Below are 19676 nucleotides of genomic sequence, written 5' to 3'. Positions count from 1 at the left end.
GTCTGTTCATGTCCTCTGCCCATTTCTTGATTGGATTATTTGTTCTTTGGGTGTTGAGTTTGCTAAGTTCTTTATAGATTCTGGACACTAGTCCTTTATCTGATATGTCGTTTGCAAATATCTTCTCCCATTCTGTGAGTTGTCTTTTGATTTTGTTAACTGTTTCCTTTGCTGTGCAAAAGCTTTTGATCTTGATGAAATCCCAATAGTTCATTTTTTCCCTTGCTTCCCTTGCCTTTTGCGTTGTTCCTAGGAAGATGTTGCTGCGGCAGAGGTCGAAGAGGTTGCTGCCTGTGTTCTCCTCAAGGATTTTGATGGATTCCTTTCGCACATTGAGGTCCTTCATCCATTTTGAGTCTATTTTTGTGTGTGGTGTAAGGAAATGGTCCAATTTCATTTTTCTGCATGTGGCTGTCCAATTTTCCCAGCACCATTTATTGAAGAGGCTGTCTTTTTTCCATTGGACATTCTTTCCTGCTTTGTCGAAGATGAGTTGACCATAGATTTGAGGGTCACAGAAGTATTCTTGTCCATATATATTTGTTAACTCACTTTCTCTGTGAAGGACGGAGAACCTAGTGTTTCTTAGTCTGCCATTTTGCTGATGTTATTGTGTGGGACTGTCTTTCATAACATGAAAATTCATCTGTTCCATAAACTCTTATTTTTATAAGTTAATTTTTCTTAAACTTGAGTACACTACTATGAGAGTCATTGCCTCCTGTTCTTTGTCTCTCTCTGAGGAACCTACACCTGTAGTAATGGTAAAACTTTAGCACAGTACCTCCCGAGGACAGTTTTCTGCTCTCCTTATATATTATAAACTACAAGTGAAGCTGCTAGCCTCTATCTTCTGTCAAGCTATACATTCGAGCCATTTGGAAGAGCCTCTCTCACATTAAAGACCCAACCGCAAAATATGTTTATAAAAATTGCTTCAGGGTAAACTTTTTTTTAATTGAGCTTTAGGGTTATGAAATTGGAAATAAAGACAGTGTGTTGTCTTCTGCTATTACTTTATAAGTAGAGGCAATCTTGGCTGATATGATAGATGCTTGGTCCAGTTCTTGCCAAAACTTGTTTGATATCTTACCTATCAGTTGACAAATTAGAAGGCATTAAGTGCATTGACTAAACCCCAAAAGAATTTGGGTAGCTCACTAAAGAAGCTACTTTTTATTTATTTATTTATTTGTTTGTTTGTTTATTAAGATTTTACTTATTTATTTGATAGAGATCACAAGTAGGCAGAGAAGCAGGCAGAGAAAGAGGAGGAAGCAGGCTCCCTGCTGAGCAGAGACCCAATGTGGGGCTCCATCTCAGGACCCTGGGATCATGACCTGAACTGAAGGCAAAGGCTTTAACCCACTGTGCCACCCAGGTGCCCCAAGAAGCTACTTTTTAAATAAAATATTGGTTATTTATGCCTTAACATTAGTAGACACTGAATATTGTGAATAAAAAAAAAGCAAAATAAGACAAAACTTACTTTAGAAAAATCTGTTTTTTCAAGAAAAGTCCACCAGCCTTTCATCCTACCCAATGTAGATGGACAGGTGCTGTACTTTTTGTATGGGTGAGTCACTTCTTTTGTCCCTCTGAATATTAGAAGGTGGGACTATACTTATTCCTTCCTGGCACCCCCTCTCCACCCTACCATTATTATTGTGGTCAGAGTGTCTTGGGTAAATTTTTCAAGATAATGGAACACTAGAAGTTCCCTTTCCTATTTAGTGTGGGGTGTCCACTTGTTTGTCTGGAGTCTGTTTCTGGGATGGCTGAAGGGTGCTTAGGAAGGTCAGTCTAGAAGTCTGGGTGTGAAGCTTTAGGCAGTTTCCTCTCCTTCTCTGTTCTCCTATTCATGCTCCTGGCCTGAAGGTGACACCAGCAGAAGCAGCAGGGCAGTCCCGGCGTCCCCGACAGATTCTCTCTCTAGCCCAGGGTACCATTCTCCAGTCTAGGCTGCTTTACCCAATACCCACGTTGAGTTGTCTCGGCATTTTCACCATTTTTTTGAAGTAGACTTCATGCCCAGCATGGAACCCAACACGGGGCTTGAACTCATGACCCTGAGATCAAGACCTGAGCTGAGATCAAGAGTTAGACATTTAATTGACTGAGCCATCTGGGCACCCCAAGCTGTTGCTGTCTTAACATATCTCTTGTAAGCGTGCTGGTCAGCATGAGTTTTGCATGACCTCAGAAGGAGGACAGGATTGTATTGGCAGACTAGTTTGTTCCAGAAATGGAGTGACTATTTATGATGTGTAAACTCAGTGGCATGGTGGGTGTGCCCTAGGAAAGACAGTGACATACTTTAATTTTGTTTTCACTGGTTTTTTTTGTACCCTTCTCCCTTTTTTCTCATTTTGTCTTTCCTTTCTCCTCCTCTCATCTCCAGACATAAGGATCTCTGAGATCGTGGTTACATCCATGTTTTTATAACTCTTTTCCAAAGTCTCTTAAGTTGAAGTCAGATGCTCCGAAACTGTCCCTCTCTAGCAACAGAGTTCTTTTTCTGCAGCTTTCTTTGCTCCACTTGCTGTCTAAGAAAAAGCCAAAAAATTACCTGATGCATAGATTTGTGTCAATGACTAAAATAGCAGTTTATCACCGAAGGTGTATTTACAAATGAGAAGTGTGTGCAGGAGAAGCCTGCTTCCTAAGGAAGGGCAACACATTGTAAATGCTTGCTTAATTGTTTGACTGCTGAGGAGGGAGACAAGAAGGGAGTCCTAGAGGGAAGACAGGGTCCACGTTTACAGAAGAGCAATCCAAACTTGCTTTCTGCTCATCCCAAAGCCCATGTTGTTTGCAGTAGTCTTACCTTTCACACTGTTTCACCCTTACCAGGGAGCTCTAGATTCACCTGAGTTTCCTTTCTCTCTAAGGGGCTTGTGACCTCTAGCATCTGTGGTGCCCTGAAAGTAAAAGGGAATGCAGTCATGTAGGTCAGCAGTTCTCAACTGGGATTTCAGACTGCTGGTGGGGGCAGGGAGGGAGGAAGGGTTAACATTTCTTGATCTTCCTTTTATTTTAAAAATAAAAAACCTCTGCTGCAGAGAACGATATGATGCTAGCTGGGTATAGGCTGCCACTGTTGTCTTTCCAGACATGTTCTAGAATAAGATTCCACAGTGTAAGAAGCTTCCCTTGGGCCTGAGATGAAAACAAGGTCATTTTCCCAGGGGAGTAACCCATCCAGCAAGCGTTCAAAATAAACAAACTGCCTGGTTCTGGCCTGAAATGAGCTGTAGTTATCAAGATTTATTGCAACTGACTTTGGACCTCATCCAAATGCTGAATTAATACCAAGTTCTTATTAACTAAAATGGAGTCTCCCTTCTGGCAGATGCAATAGAAAAGTTCCTTTTCCCAGATTCTGGAAGATTCAATTGCCCTCTCACTCCCAACATGGGTCACTAAACATTATAACAGGAGAAGCAAGTACTTTTGGTAAGTATTGTGTAAGTGGCTAGATTTCAATCCTCATAAAACAAAGGAGCATAATTTTTTGATAATATGCAAAATTAGGGCCTCTTTTCAAGTAAGTTTTAAAAAATGTAGCAATTCAGTTAAAATCACTTCATCTATATCTGTGATATGTATCATTTTGATAAATATGGTGCGATTTTAGTATTTCTGTCTTCTTTTCCCAATAACTGCTATACAGTGGAAAAGGCAGAATACTGAAAGCCAGGCAAATTGGTTTGAACCTCTCCTAAGTGACTTGACCTTCAGGATGTTCATCTACAGAATGAAGAGAGTTGCCTTCCATAATCCTCAGAGTTGCCTTTTAATCTTAACATTCAGTGAATCTAGAATTCCTCATTCTTCTCTGGAAGATGAGAAATAACTTAGCATTTCGAAGGAGCCCTCCTGTGGCTGCCCTGTGAGCGGGCACTTAAACATCAGGAAGCAAAAAATTGAGATGTGACCCAGGCTCAGACCCCAGTGTCATTGAGTCATCGAGGCTTTGGAAGTAGATGAGATTGCCTCATTTTAGGGGACTAAATAGACACAGGACAGAGAGAGAATGATGGAGGGTGCAAAGCCTAAACTGAAAGAATAGGCAAAATGACCACTTAAAAAAAAAAGTGAGCTAAAGATGTAGTGTGGTAAGATGCAGAAGAAATGGAAGGCATACTTCGAACTGCTTAGATCCTTAGAACAAGGATCCCAGATTATAGGTGGGTGATGTGGACAAGGCTGCAGGGAACACCTACCTAAAGCTCTTCTGGGTCTTGCATGTTTAAGATGATGATTAGAGCAACTTTCTCTTTTCCCAGAATTGGCGATTGGGGCTCAACAATGGGGCCAAAGAGTTCTACACACCCCCATGTCCTACTGAGTGATGGGAAGCCCATAACCTCCTCACTCCTACCCCACCCCATCTCTAGCATTTATAAGACATGACAGGACCCACCCCCTGCCATTGGCCGCAGACCTGTCCGCCACTTTGTGTGTCTATGTAAGACAACAGTGGGAAGAGGGAAAAAGGCTGACATTACATGTGACTTGTTCTGTGGCTTTTCCTCCTGTTCCCTATGAACCAGGGCTCCAAGAAAGTCTTTCAGAGTTTAGGATTGCCTGCAAGGTGTGAAGACTGTCATCTCGTTCTCTGAATGGATTGCTAAATAGTGGTCCTTTCAGTGTGGAGGGCGTGGGCCACTTTCTGACAAAGTTTTACTCATGCTCCCTGGAGTGTTCAAGGCCTATATGAATACTTAGTCCTGTTGTTTAGAGAAGTCGGAAGGTACGAGACTTGCTAGAATTGATTGTGACAACATAGAGAAGAGATTGTGGTGTAATGTCTCTGGGAAGATGGGAGAACCCCCTCATCACAGACAGATTCATTATAGCCTTTGCAAGATGCAGAAGAGGAATTCTTATTCTTTATTCTTTAATAAAAAATTAAAAAAAAAAGAAGAGGAATTCTATTCTTTTTTCTTTATTTCTTTTTTTGGGGGGGGTGTAAGATTTTATTTATTTATTTGAAAGAGAGAGAGGGTCGGTGCACATGTGCCTGAACATGGGGGGAGTGGCAGACAGAGAGAGAGAGGCAGAGAATCCCAAGCAGATTCCCCCAGCAGGAACCCAAGGTAAGCTCCACAGAGCTCAGGGATCTATGGGGGGCTTGTTGGGAGGGCTCCACATGTGACTCCATCTCATGACCCTGAGGTCATGACCTGAACCCAAACCAGGGGTTCCATTCTCCACCTATGAGCCACCCCAGCCATGGAACTCAGTTCTTCTTTCACTTATGAAGGAGTTAGGTATAGAGGTGGGGCAGGGGGAAGAGAGTGGTCTAGGATTACCCAAAAAATGTCTATGTCAGGTTGACTCTAAAATGGCGCCCAATGATCTCAGCCTCCTAACATTCACACCTTGTGACTGTCTTCTAACCACTGGAATATGACAAAAGTGATGGAATGTCACTTTCATGATTTTGTTACTAAGGTTGTGATTTACATCTTGCCAACTGACTCTCTCCATAGCCTTCTTGGCTTGCATGCTTTGGTGAAGAATACAACTCTGTTAGGACGGCCATAGTCGGCTCAGCCACTGAGGACCTCAATCCAATAGGTCACCAGGATCTGAATCCTACCCACAACTATGAGAGCACAGAAGCAAATCTCTTTCCTGTCAAGTGTGCAGATGAAAGTTGTTTGAGCCTCATTAACAGCCTTGAAGCAGAGGACCTAATTAAGCCATCCCTGGACTTCTGAACCTCAGAAACTGTGGGAGAATAAATGTTTATTGTTTTAAACTATTAAGTAACATAGCAATCAATAACTAGTACAGAGACAGTGAAGGCATGGCCACTGGCAAAGGATTAATGATGAGTGAGAAACTTCCCGTCACCAAAGGGGGTACCCAGTAATGTAATAGTGAAGCTAAAATCACACAAGAAAATTACACATACATCGTGTTGACCGAGACCATGACACTGGCAGAGGCAACTAGCAATCCACAGAAACATACTGGACACCAGTTACATATTTTTCTACTTATCTCTTACTCCCCCTTGTCCCTGAAATACCCATCATGTCAAAAAGGAAGAGGGAGGAGATGCCCTAGTGATAGGCATTTCTCCATGTCTCTATTTCTCCAAAGTGAGGGAGAGGGAGGAAGATTAAAAGAGCAGGCTGCCTCTACTCATTTATTTCAAGTCCCCTGGGCCACAGGCCATTCCAGTACAGGAGAGTAGACATTATTCTTCTAATACGCGATTGGAATTTTTAAGTAGACAAAGTTTTTGGAAGTTGTGCAAAAATTTATTAAGAGATTTTCTACCCAACCAGAAAGGGAAATTTGACATGGTATACATAAGACAGTGCTTGGAGAAAAAGTGATCTGTTTCATGTATATACTCCTACCCCGTTTAGACTCCATGAAATGGGTAACCCATTAGTGTGGCCAAGAAGGTATCTGAAACTCTGAAAACTGGAAGTCGCTTTGGGAAAGGGATTTTAGGCTCTGAACTGTGAGAAAATGCTTCAACATCTGAGAAGCACCAAGCCATCATTGTCTACTAATAGGCAACCAATTGACTTCACAAGGAAATTCCAAAGTGTTTGCCAGCAGTTCGTCAATACCTGTACACAGCCTCTGATGAAGCTCTTGAGCCATATAGATCTGAGTCAGTCAGGATATTGAATGAACTTAAAATATGATTTGAAAATGACCATAATGACTCAGAGATTTATTTGTTTTCCTGACTTTTTCTGCCACTTCAATACAATTTCTCATTCCCACCCTTTGGGGAGTTCTCCTATTTTAGGGCTTTTTGTCACACATTTCCCAGGTTTTTCTCTTGCCTTTCTTATACTTCTCTATCTTCTTTACAGACTTTTCCCTCTTCCTATCTCTCTAAGGTTTGGCAAATTTTCTTCTTGGCTCTAGTTAACATTTTCTCTCCTCTCTTCCCTGGCAGGAGTATTTACTTCTGTGGTCTCATTGGAGTTGTCTATGCAGATGCCTTCCAAACACACACACACACACACACACACACACACACACGGTGCTCCTCATTTGGGATCTTTCTTATGATGAAAAAAACCCCATCTTATATCACACTTAATCTTCTTTGATCCCATGTTGCCCCTTGTCTTCTCCTCAATAAATTAGAAATTTCATAGATTCACTCGCCCACAATGTCTTGTGCATCTCACTCTTTCTATACTTTTCCTACTCTAGTCCTAGTTCAGACCCTCATTACCTGTTTCCTAGGCTACTATAATTACTTTCAATCTGATCTGCATGCCCCTCCTTTCTCTGGGCCATCCAAAAAATTGTTAATGACATGGTTTTCATAAAGTAGAACCACAATCATTTCATTTGTTTAAAAAGCTTGAAGACTTCCTCTTTTCTTCAAAATTAAATTTTTACTCCCCAACCCAGCACTCAAAGCCTTCTATAATATAACTCTAATCTGCTGTCTGAATTCATCCTTCTTATCATTTATTTCTCCCATAAGACTCCATCTTACCCCTTTTTGCTGTTCTCTAGGAAGCCCCTACACTTACCACTTTGCTCATACCGACCAGAATAAGCTTTAAAATATATAAAAGTCAGATTGTGAAAATCCTTGTGTAAGCCCTTTCACTGGCTCCCCATTGCTTCTAGAGTAAGAGACAGATTCATTAGGCTTCTAGAGTAGGCCTTTTGTAGGTGGCCTTTGTTCTATCCTCTGAACAAGACCTGTCTTGGGCTTTTGTACTTCTCATTGACTTTCCCTTGGCAACTTCTTGTCCGGACCTCAATAGGAAGAGTCTTTCCTACATCATCCCACCTAAAGAATTGCCTTAGACCCATCCAATCAATTACATTACCCTGTTTATTTCTTTCATCACTTTTGTTTGTTTTTAAAGATTTATTTATTTATTTTTAGAGAGAGAGAAAGAGAACATTAGTGTGAGTAGGGGGAGAAGAAGAGGGGGAGAGAGAAACAGACTCCCAGCTGAGTGTGGAGCCTGGTGTGGTGCTTGATCCCAGGACCCTGAGATCATGACCTGAGCCGAAACTAAGAGTTGGAAGCTTAACTGACTGATTCCCCTCCTTTAGCCTTAAAGCCTCCTTAATGCTTCTGCCTTCGGCTCAGGTCATGATCTCAGGGTCCTGGGATCAAGTCCCGCATCGGGCTCTCTGCTCGGCAGGGAGCCTGCTTCCTCCTCTCTCTCTCTGCCTGCCTCTCTGCCTACTTGTGATCTCTCTGTCAAATAAATAAATAAAATCTTTTAAAAAAAAAAGCCACATACACTTTTTGTATCCAGTTGAAGTTATCTTGTGGTTTAAAAAATACATATACTATTATAATATTTATATTATGAATTATACTATAACACATGTATGTATTTTACTTTTTTGTTGTTTGTCCTCCTTTACAAAATTATAAACTCTGTGAGGTCAGGGATTTTGTCTGTCTTGGTCACGGCTGTGTTCCCACCATATTTAACACAATGTTGTTCCTTGTTTAACAAATATATGTTAAATGAATTAATGAATCAGTCTCATTTATTCTGAATTGATTATACTCCTTGCAATCTCTACCTTTTGAAATCGTGCCCATTATTCAGGACCTGCCTTGAAGTCTTCCTCTCCTTTGATCTTGGTATCTAAATGTTATTCATACCCTCAGATTTTTAGTCTTTTTTTGCACAACTTTTATGGCCTTTGCCAGGTTCTGGTTGCTATTTTTTTTTCTCAAGATTTTATTTATTTATTTGACAGACAGAGATCACAAGTAGGCAGAGAGGCAGGAGGGGGGTGGGGAAAGCAGGCTCCTCGCTGAGCAGAGAGTCCTGATCCCAGAACCCCGGGATCATGACCGGAGCCGAAGGCAGAGGCCTTAACCCACTGAGCCATCCAGGCGCCCCTGGTTGTTATTTTAAATCCATCATCTGATCTTTAGATTAAAATTTTCCATAGCAATGACATTTTGTTATATTCCTCTTTACATTTAATTACTGTGTCAAAACAGTTACAGTTACATATATAGTTGATATATTGAATTAAAAATCAAGAAATACCACAAGAGACAATGGTAAGATTTCACAACTGATTTCATAGTCCTGTTGGTTTTATTTCTTATTTATTTACTTTTTTTTTTTTAACTTTTTAAGTAATCTCTACATCAGTGTGAGGCTCAAATTGACAGCCTCCAGATCAAGAGTCACATGCTTTCTGACTGAGCCAGCCAGGTGCTCCCACAGTTCTGTTGGCCTTAGGTCTTAAGTGATATCTCTGTCTCTGGAGCTAATTATTGGCATAGGAATTCATAATGTCCAATGGTACCAACTAATAGTGGTAAAAGGCAGATAATGTAAATCTCATTATTTTAGGGAGGAAAAAAGATCACTGATAAAGAGTTTTCCTTTTTGTTTTGGAGTAAAATAAGTCGTTCCATAGATGGGCAACCAGTTTGTATAAAGGAACCATAGTGTGAACTTGACTTGAAATTTTTAAAAAAGACTCTATTTATTAATTTATTATTAATTATTATTATTATTATTATTTTTATCTGTTTCAAGAGCACATGAGCGGGATAAGAGGAGGGGCAGAGGGAAAGAAGAAAATCTCAGACAGATGTCCCTCTGAGTGCTAACCTGAACGCAGGGTTTGAGCTCAAGACCCTGAGATCATGACCTGAGTGGAAATCAAGAGTCAGATGCCTAACTGATTTGGCCCCCCAGGCACCCCTGACTTGAATTTAAAAAGTAGAAAGGGTAAATAAGGTCTATCAAAAATTAACAAATGCCAAACTATTTTCAAGTATAACTTGTTAGAATCCCCTTAATGTCTCTTTCCAAAGGCATCTCTTTTATAGTGATAAAACTCATTTTACTTCTGCCATTTTCTACTCTCTGTTTTATGTATTTGTTTATTTTTTGTAATCTTGACTTTAAGTGGATTCATGGATGAGTCTTTTGTTTTATTTTGCTTTGCTTTGTTTTTTTAAGTAAAATTATTGGTTTAATTAACAGAAAGCTCAGAGTTAAGACTTTTTTTTAAATTATTTTGATTAACATATAATGTTTTATTTGCCCCAATGATGAGTCTTAACCACTTATAGTCTCTTGAACTGACCTGCTATACCCTGTTTAATATTCTAATCTCCTAGTTGCTACCTTGTAGTGTTCTCAAATATATATAAACTTTTCTGCCAATTTTTATTTTTATTTTTTAAGATTTATTTATTTATTTGAGAGAGGGGGGGAACACGGGTGTTCACGGGGAGGGGCAGAGGGAGCAGGAGCAGACTCTCCTCTGAGCAGGGAGCCAGACTCGGGCTCATCCCAGGACTCTGAGATCCTGACCTGCGCCAAAATCAAGAACTGAACTAACTGAGCCACCCAGGGGCCCCTGCCAGTTTTTATTTCTAATTGCTACTGTGGATAAGCATTACCCTGGATGTGGTGTTACTAATTTTGGAGCACACTGATGACATGAAGAGATTCTAGTTGGTTTTGTTCTGGGTGTGATAATTGTAAAGCTTCCATATCTTTTCAGATATGTAATAAAATATTTATAGATAAAAATATATGATGCCAGGAGTCCTTCAAACAATGAGAGAAGGAGACAAGGAAGCATAGGAAGATAAAAGAGGAAAAAAGATTAGTCATGAGTTGGTCATTATTAAGGAGGCTGATGAATAGGGGGAATTCGTTATATTAATGTCTCAACTTCTGCGTATGTTTGAAATTTTCTCTAATAAAAGGTTAAAAAGAGAAAAGAGTCACATTTTCCCCCAGTGAAATACAATTGAATTTAGTGGTGATTTGCAAAAGGAAATCAGGGACAGAATAATTTTATTTTGGATAAGTACACAGCAGATCTTTTATTCAAATGCCAGAAATTTTATTTAAATTTGATAAATTCCGTGTGTTAACTGAACACTTGTTCCTTGTTATATTTATGATGTTTGCCATTCCAGCATTCCAGATTAAGCTCTCTATATGTGTTTCTCTGTACAGTGCTTCTACTGTGACGCACATTTCCATGGCAACTGCAGTGCCCTGGACAACGTAGTTCTTGTCTCGAAATCATCTCACTCTGTCTCCAAGATGCAGGGTAATACTATTCAACAGCAAAGAACAAAGATACGCCAGAAATCCTTTCTGCCTAATGTAGTTCCACCCAAAATGGAAATGCAGTTAAGTTGAATTATGTTCCTGGGTGATTGTTTATAAAGATTTAATGTCTACGTCAGGTTTCGGCCCTTTAGAGAATGCCAACATGGTGATGTGTCAAAAAGTGTATCAACATACAGAATCTTTAAACATAAACTGTGATCAAATGTTAGGGGACTTTAAAGGGCACCGAATAAGCCTCTTAATCCTTGAATCAAAAAGGTCCACTGCTTGCTCTCTGTATCCCTTGTGGTGGCCCAAGTTATCCGCAGTTCAAAGCCCCAGGGGCCTCACTAGAAACCTCAGGTAGCAGATCCCAGACTGGGGATCCCAAACTTACACTCCCAATTATCGCCCATCCACATCTGGCCCAGCCCGGCCTCGTCCTCAGATCACTGTCTGCTCCTGCTTCTGTTCCCACCTCTGCTGGCTCCGAACTTGAGCTATTTCCTGATCTTTGGGGTGGAAACTTCTCATCTAGCTACTCTCTACCCTCTCTTGGGTGACTCTAGCTCATAAGGCTCATCTCTTGATCGGTTTTCCGGGCAACTCCGTTTCCAGAGAGCCCTCAGGGTTTCTTTCCCACTGATAAAAAGATTTCTTATTTATGGGGCTCTAGTAAATTAGGTCTGATTTCAATTTTTTTGCTTTTTTTTCATGTCCAAGACAAGCAAACCAGCTAAAGGCCAAGCTTATCACTTGGAGCTAAAATCCTACCCCGACTCACTCAGTTTTTAATGATTTTCTGAGCCTAAGCCCCTTAAATCTCTGTATGTGCCTATTACCTCTGAGATAAAGAAGGAGGTTGATATGAACAGAGAGTTTTGATAGCCTCTCTTTACTTCCTTCTCTGCCTTTAAACACTCAGGCCTAAGCCATGTATGTTTGTGAAATTAGACACACAACTTGGGGAGGAAGAGGGACTTTAGATGCTGATGGCCTAGTACCTGTTTCTAATGTCTTTGGTGGAAAACAGGGCACACCCTTCATGGGCTTCTGGGTAGTCACAGTGGTTATTTTAGAAGCCTTGGGGATGATCTAGAATAAATCCTCTGCTCTTCCCTTTTCCTGGTTTCTTATTGTTGTTTTGCTAGAGATTATTTCTCTCTTCTGTCCTTTGGTTAACATACCTGTGGAGCACTACCGTGTTCTTCCTGCTGCTGCCAAAATAATAGTAATTACAATGATATGCTTAAGATTTACCGAGAGTGTAAACTGTGCTGAACACAAATTCTTTCTAAATCCTCAACATAACCCTATATGAAATACGTTATATAAAATAAATAATTGCTATATTGTAATTATATGTTGTATCTATGCTATAGATACAACTACACATATATGTATATACTATGTATATACTATGATGTATATACTATACATAGTATATAGATATACTATGTATGTTATATAACATATAATACACATGCATTATAGTTTATGTTATGTCATATGTATTCTATATGTTAAGTATGTTATAAATAACAATACTTTATATATATTCTATGTATTATATTTTTAATATATGTATAGTATGTGTTATGAATACAATAATTCATCAGTAATATAACTAAACATAATCTGTTAGACTTTAGGCACCTTGCGATCACTTGGTTATCATTTGTATTCCCCCAATTTAATGCAGTGTCCGGCACAGAGTAGATGATAGATAAATAACAGTTAAATGAATGATTGCATTCAGGATCCAGCATGAGCTATAAATCTAATAGATAGTAATGCTAATGGAAATAAGTGTTTTTTTTAATTTAAAAAAATTTTAAATGTTTTACTCTATTTATTTGACAAAGAGAGGGAACACGAGCAGGCAGAGCAGAAGCAAGCAGAAGCAGAGGGAGAATCAGGCTTTCCGATGAGCAGGGGAGCTCGATGCAGGGCTCGATCCCAGGACCCTGGGATCATGACCTGACATGAAGGCAGATGCTTAACTGACTGAGCCACCTAGGTGGCCCACTGTTTTTTGTTTTGTTTTGTTTTATTTTGTTTTTAAGATTTATTTATGTATTTGAGAGAGAGTGAGAGGTAGTGCAAGCAAGGGGAAGGGCAGAGAGAAAGAATCTCAGAAAGACTCCCCTCCTGCAGAGCCAGACGTGGGGCTTGACACCACAACCCTGAGATCACAACCAGAGCCAAAATCAAGAGTTGGACCCTCAACTGGTTAAAGGGCATTGTGCCCCAGATACGGGCTTTTTTTTTTTTTTTTAAGATTTTTATTTTATTTCTTTCTTTGTCAGAGAGAGAGTGAGAGGGAGAGCACAAGAAGGGGAAGTGACAGGCAGAGGCAGAGAGAGAAGCAGGCTCCACGCTGAGCAAGGAGCCTGATGCCAGGCTCCATCCTGGGACCTGAGCAGAAGCCAGCAGCCTAATGGACCCAGGCGTCCCAAGTGCTTTTTGAGTAACATTAGTTTTTTTTTTTTAATTTTTCATTTTTTATAAACATATATTTTTATCCCCAGGGGTACAGGTCTGTGAATCACCAGGTTTACACACTTCACAGCACTCACCAAAGCACAAACCCTCCCCAATGTCCATAATCCCACCCCCTTCTCCCAAACCCCCTCCCCCCAGCAACCCTCGGTTTGTTTTGTGAGATTAAGAGTCACTTATGGTTTGTCTCCCTCCCAATCCCATCTTGTTTCATTGATTCTTCTCCTACCCACTTAAGCCCCCATGTTGCATCACCACTTCCTCATAGCAGGGAGATCATATGATAGTTGTCTTTCTCTGCTTGACTTATTTCGCTAAGCATGATACGCTCTAGTTCCATCCATGTTGTCGCAAATGGCAAGATTTCATTTCTTTTGATGGCTGCATAGTATTCCATTCTGTATATATACCACATCTTCTTGATCCATTCATCTTGATGGACATCTAGGTTCTTTCCATAGTTTGGCTATTGAGTAACATTAGTTGTATTGGATCTTTTGATAGTCAATCAATCCAGAAAAATTCAGTGCATTTACCACATAACTAGAAAAGTAGAATTCTATCCAGGTTGGTTAATTTTAAGAGATTCTTTTTTTTTTTTTTAAACTGCTCATTCTCTTTCTCTTTAATATATTTTGTGTGCTTAAATTTTTAAAAATCTTATTGAATGGAACTATGGATATAAAAATGTGTATGTTATGATGCACAACTCAGCGAATGATTTCCCAAGATAAATACACCGAAGTAATTAGCACACAGCTCAAGAAACAAAACAGAACCCCAGAAGCCAGGCATTACCCTTTGCCCTCCCAAGGTAAATGCTATCCTGACTTGTAAACACCACAGAGTCCTGGCAGAGCTTTTAACTCTTGTGATTTGTTCAATAGCGTGTTTATGAGATATCTATCAGCGTGAATAGTAAATTATTTATTCTCATTGTGCTATAGAATTTTATCATATGGCTATACTATAATTTATATATCTGTCTTATTATAGATGAACATTTGGGTTGTTTCCACTTTGGGGCTATAATGGTACTAGAAACATTGCTACACAAGCCTTTTGAGTATATGCCCAAACTGGAACTGCTGAATCATAAAGTCTGTCATACTCAGTTTTAGAAGAACCTATCAAACAGTCCTTTAAGGTGGTAATGACAAAATACTCTTCCACTAGTAGCTTATTAAAATTCTTCATCTTCTTCAACATTTGTTTTTTGTTTTAATATTTATTTACTAGTTTTTATACAATAAAGGATATGATAAAGGGTACAGATGAGCAGCTAGATGAAGGGATACTTAGGGTGGGGACTTTAGGGTCCTGCACACGGGAGCTTCTGTCCCTGTGGAGCAGGGTACACATCTCTCCCAGCAGGTCTAGGAAACTCTCATAGCCCTGAGCCCCATAATATTAGAAATTTCTTTTGGAATGTTGCATATCACTCATTTAAAAAATATTTCTTCCAGTTATATTGAGAAATAATTGACATAGATTACTGTATACATTTAAGGCATAGAGCATGATGGCTTGATTCACGTATATTGTGAAATGATTACAATAGGTTTAGCTGAACATCATCTTTTCATATAGGTATAATGAAAAGAAAAAGGGAAAGAGAATAAAGAAGAAAAATTTCTCCTTGTGATAAGAACTCTTGGGATTTACTCTTTCTTATATATCATGCAACGGTATTAACTATAGTCATTATGTTATGCATGACATCCCCAATATTTCTCTTATAACTGGCAGTTTGTACCTTGGACCTCTCCTTTCACCCCTGCCTGCCTCTGGTAACCACAAGTCTGGCCTCTTTTTCTATGAATTCGTTGTTTTTGGTTTTTGTTTTTTTTTTTTTTTAAGATTCATATATAAATAGATCATACAGTTTCAGTCTTTCTCTGCCTGACTTACTCACTTAGCATAATGCCTTCAGGGTCCATCTATGTTATTGCAAATGGTAGCATTTCCTTGTTTCTTATAGCTGAATACTATGAAATATACATATACCACGACACGAATTCTTTATTCACTCATCCATCAATGGACACTTAGGCTGTCTCCATTCTTGGCTGTTGTAAATAATGCTCTATGAACATGGTGTTGCAGACCTCTTTTTGAATTAGTATTTTCATCATCTGTGGATATATTTCCAGAAGTGGAACTGCTGGATCACATGGTCACTCTATTTTTAATTTTTTGAGGATCTTTCTAATGTCTTCCATATGGCTGTACCAATTTACACTCCTACAAACAGTCAGCACTTGTTATCTTCTGTCTTTTTGATGAAGACCATTCTAACAGGTGTGAGGTGATATCTCATTGTGATTTTAATTTGCACCTCTCTAATGACTAGTGATGTTGAGCATCTTTTTATGTACTTATTGATTTTTTTGTGTATCTTCTTTGGAGAAATGTCTCTTCAGGTCTTTTGTCCATTTTTAAAATTGGGTTATTTGTTTATTTTTTATTCAGTTTTATGAGTTCTTCATATATTTTGGGTATAACCCCTTATCAGATATATGATTTGCATATATTTTTCCCCATTTTGTAGGTTGTCTTTTCACTTCACTAATACTTTCTCTTGCTGTGCAAAAGCTTTTTAGTTTGATGTAGTCCAACTTGTTTATTTTTATTTTGTTGCTTATGCTTTAGGTGTCATATGCAAAAAAATCATTACAAAAACCCATGTTAAGGAGCTTTGTTCCTATGTTTTCTTCTATGGGTTTCACGGTTTCAGGCCCTACATTCAAGGCCCTACATCCATTTTGTGTTAATTTCTGTGAGTTATATAAAATATGGGTCCAGTTTCTTACTTTCACATGTGACCATCCAGTCATCTCAGAATCATTTATTGAAGAGACAGTCTTTTCTCCATTGAATATTTTTTGGTCCTTGTCCAATATTAGTTGACTTGTTCATTATTGGGTTTGTTTCTGGGTTTTTGATTCTGTCTCATTAGTCTATTTTTCTGTTTTTTAGGCCAGTACAATATTGTTTTGATGACTCTAACTTTATAATATAGCTTACTATACAAATCAGGAAGTATGATACTTCCTGCTTTGTTCTTTTTTTCAGGATTTATTTGACTATTCAGGATCTTTTGTGGTTTCATATTAATTCTACAACATTTTTCCTACTTCTGTAAAAACTGCCATTGGAATCTTGATAGGGAATGCATTGAATCTATATGTGACTTTCAGTAGTATTGACATTTGAACAGTTTTAATCCTTCTAATCCACTAACACAGGATTACCGTCATTTGTGTCTTTTTGATTTTTTCATCAATATCTTGTAATTTTCAGCATAGAGAATTTTCACTTTTTTCACTAAGTTTATTCCTAAATATTTTATTGTTCTGATGTTAATGTAAATTGATTCAAGTTCTTTATTTCTTTCTCAGAAATGTTGTTAGTGTGTAGAAATGGCACTAATATTTGTATGTTACTTTTGTATCCTGCAACTTTATTGAATTCATGGCTACATCTAACAGGTGTGTGTTTTTTTTTTTTTTTGGTTGAGATTTATTACTTTTCATATGTAAAGATTTTCCTTGTATATGAAAAGATTTTAAGATGTTTTGCATATAAAATCACTTCCCCTCCTATTAGTGACAATTTTACTTCTTCCTTTCCAATTCTGATACATTTTATTTCTAGGACTTTCAGTACTATGTTGAGTAGAAATTGCAAGAGCAGGCAGCCTCATCTTGTCCCTGGTCTTAGAAGAAAAGCTTTCATTCTTTCACTATTGAGTATGATGTTAGCTTTGGGCTTGTCACGTATGTTGTGTTGACATATGATCCTTTTATGCCTGATTTTTTGAGCTTTTATCATGAATGGATGTTGAATTTTTTCAAATACTCCTCTGTTTATTGAGATGGTCATATGACTCTTTTCTTTCATTCAATTAGTTTAATGTATTATATTGATTGATTTGTATATGTTGAACCATTTTTACATCCCAGGGAGAAATCCTACTCAATCATGGTGAATGATTTTTATAATGTGTTGCTGAATTCAGTTTGCTTGTATTTTTAAAATATTTTTTATTTATTCAGTTGAGAGAGAGAGAGCGTGGGCGCAAGCAGGGGGGAGGGTCACAAAGAGAGGAGGAAGCAGACTCCCTGCTGAGGGGGGAGCTGGACATGGGGCTCAACCCCATGACCCTGGGATCATGACCTGAGCCAAAGGCAAAAGCTTAACAGCTTAAATACAAGCACAGGTGCCCCGTGTGCTTGCATTTTATTGATAACTTTTGCATCTACATTCATCAGGGATATTGGCCTGTAGTTTTCTTATCTAGTAGGGTCCTTTTCTGCTTTTAGTATCAGGATAATGCTGGCCTTGAAAAAATAAATTCAAGAGTGTTTCCTCCTCTTTGATTCTTTGGAAGACTTTGAGAAAAAGTGGTGTTAATTTTTCTTAGTATTTGCTAAAATTCACCAGTGAAGCCATTTGGACCTGGGATTTTCTTTGTTGAGAGATTTTTTTATTACTGATTTGATCTTTTTACTAGTAAATTGTATTCAGATTTTTAATTTCTTCCTGATTGTTTCTTGGTAAGTTGTGTATTTCTAAGACTTTTTCCATTACTTTCAGATTGTCCAGGTGTTGGCATGTAGTTGTTCATAGTGACCTCTCCTAATCCTTCGAATTTCTGTGGTATCAGTTGTAATGTCTTCTTTTTCATTTATAATTTTGTTAATTTGGGTCCTTTCTCTTTTTTTCCTTTGTTAGTCCAGCCAAGTGCTTCTCAATTTTGTTCATCTTTTCAAAGAAACAATTCTTAGTTTGGTTAATCTCTTCTATTGCTTTTCTGTTTTCTCTTTTTATTTATTTCTCCTCTAATCTTTATTATTTTTTTTCTTACTTTGGGTTCAGTTTGTTCTTCTTTCTCTACTTCCTTAAGGGGTAGTATTAGTTTTTTTTTTTTTTAATTTGGAACTTTCTTGCTTCCTAATGTAAGTGTTTATTGCTATGAATTTCCCTCTTACAACTGCTTTTGCTATCCCATAATTTCTGGTATATGTTTCCATTTTCATTTCTCTCAAGAAACTTTGGTTGTTTAGGAAAGTGTTTTTAATTTCCATGTACATGTGAATTTTCCAGTGCTCCTCTTATTATTTCTGTTTTCATGTCATTGTGATCAGAAAAGAGAGTTGGTATGATTTCAGTCTTCTTAAATTTGCTAAGACTTGTTTTGTGGCCTAATTATATAGCCTATCCTAGAAAATGTTTAATGTACGCTTTAGAAGAATATGTATTCTGCTGTGGTTGGATTGAATGTTCTGTATATGTCTTGGGTCTGTGATGTTCAAATCTGCTCTTTTCTTATTAGTTCTTTTCCTGGATGGTCTATCCATTGTTAAGAGTGGTATTAAATTTTCCAACTATTGGGGTACTTGGGTAGTTTAGTCAGTCAAGTGTCTGACTCTTGATTTCAGCTCAAGTCATGATCTCAGGGTCATGGGATTAAGTACCACATAGGGCTCTGTGCTGAGCATGGAGCCTGCTGAGGATTTTCTCTTGTCTTTTCCCTCTGCCTCTCCCCTACCACCTCTCTCTCTCTCTCTCTTTCTCAAATAAATCTTTAAAAAGAGTTTTCAACTATTATTGTATTACTATTTATTTCTCCTTTTAGTTGTTATTGTTTTATAAATTTTGTTTTTATGTTATATTATATATCATAAACTTATATAACCAATGTTGGGCACAAAAATATTTAAAATTATTATATCTTCTTGATGTTTTTACCTCTTTGTCATTATATAATGACAATTTTTGTCTCCAACACTTGATTTTATCTTTTTCAGGTTAACAATTCTGATGGTATAAAATTGTATTGGATTGTGATTATCATTTGCATTTTTTGGTTACTAGTGAAATTGAGCATCTTTTGATATATATGTTGGCATTTCGTATTATCTTCTTTGTGATAGGCTTTTTCATGTTGTTTTACTGCTTGTATTTTTCTTATTGGTTTGTAAGAGTTCTATATAAATTATAGATATGAGATTTTGGTAGCATATGAGGACGGCAGGTATCTTCTGCCATTTTGTGAGTTGCAAGGCCATTTGATATAATTTAGCATTGCATTAT

The sequence above is a fragment of the Mustela nivalis genome (genome assembly GCF_964662115.1).
Source record: "Mustela nivalis genome assembly, chromosome: 7".
NCBI classification, from domain to species: Eukaryota; Metazoa; Chordata; class Mammalia; order Carnivora; family Mustelidae; genus Mustela; species Mustela nivalis.
The sequence above is the reverse complement of the archived record's forward strand: the minus strand, read 5'-3'. Positions refer to the sequence as shown.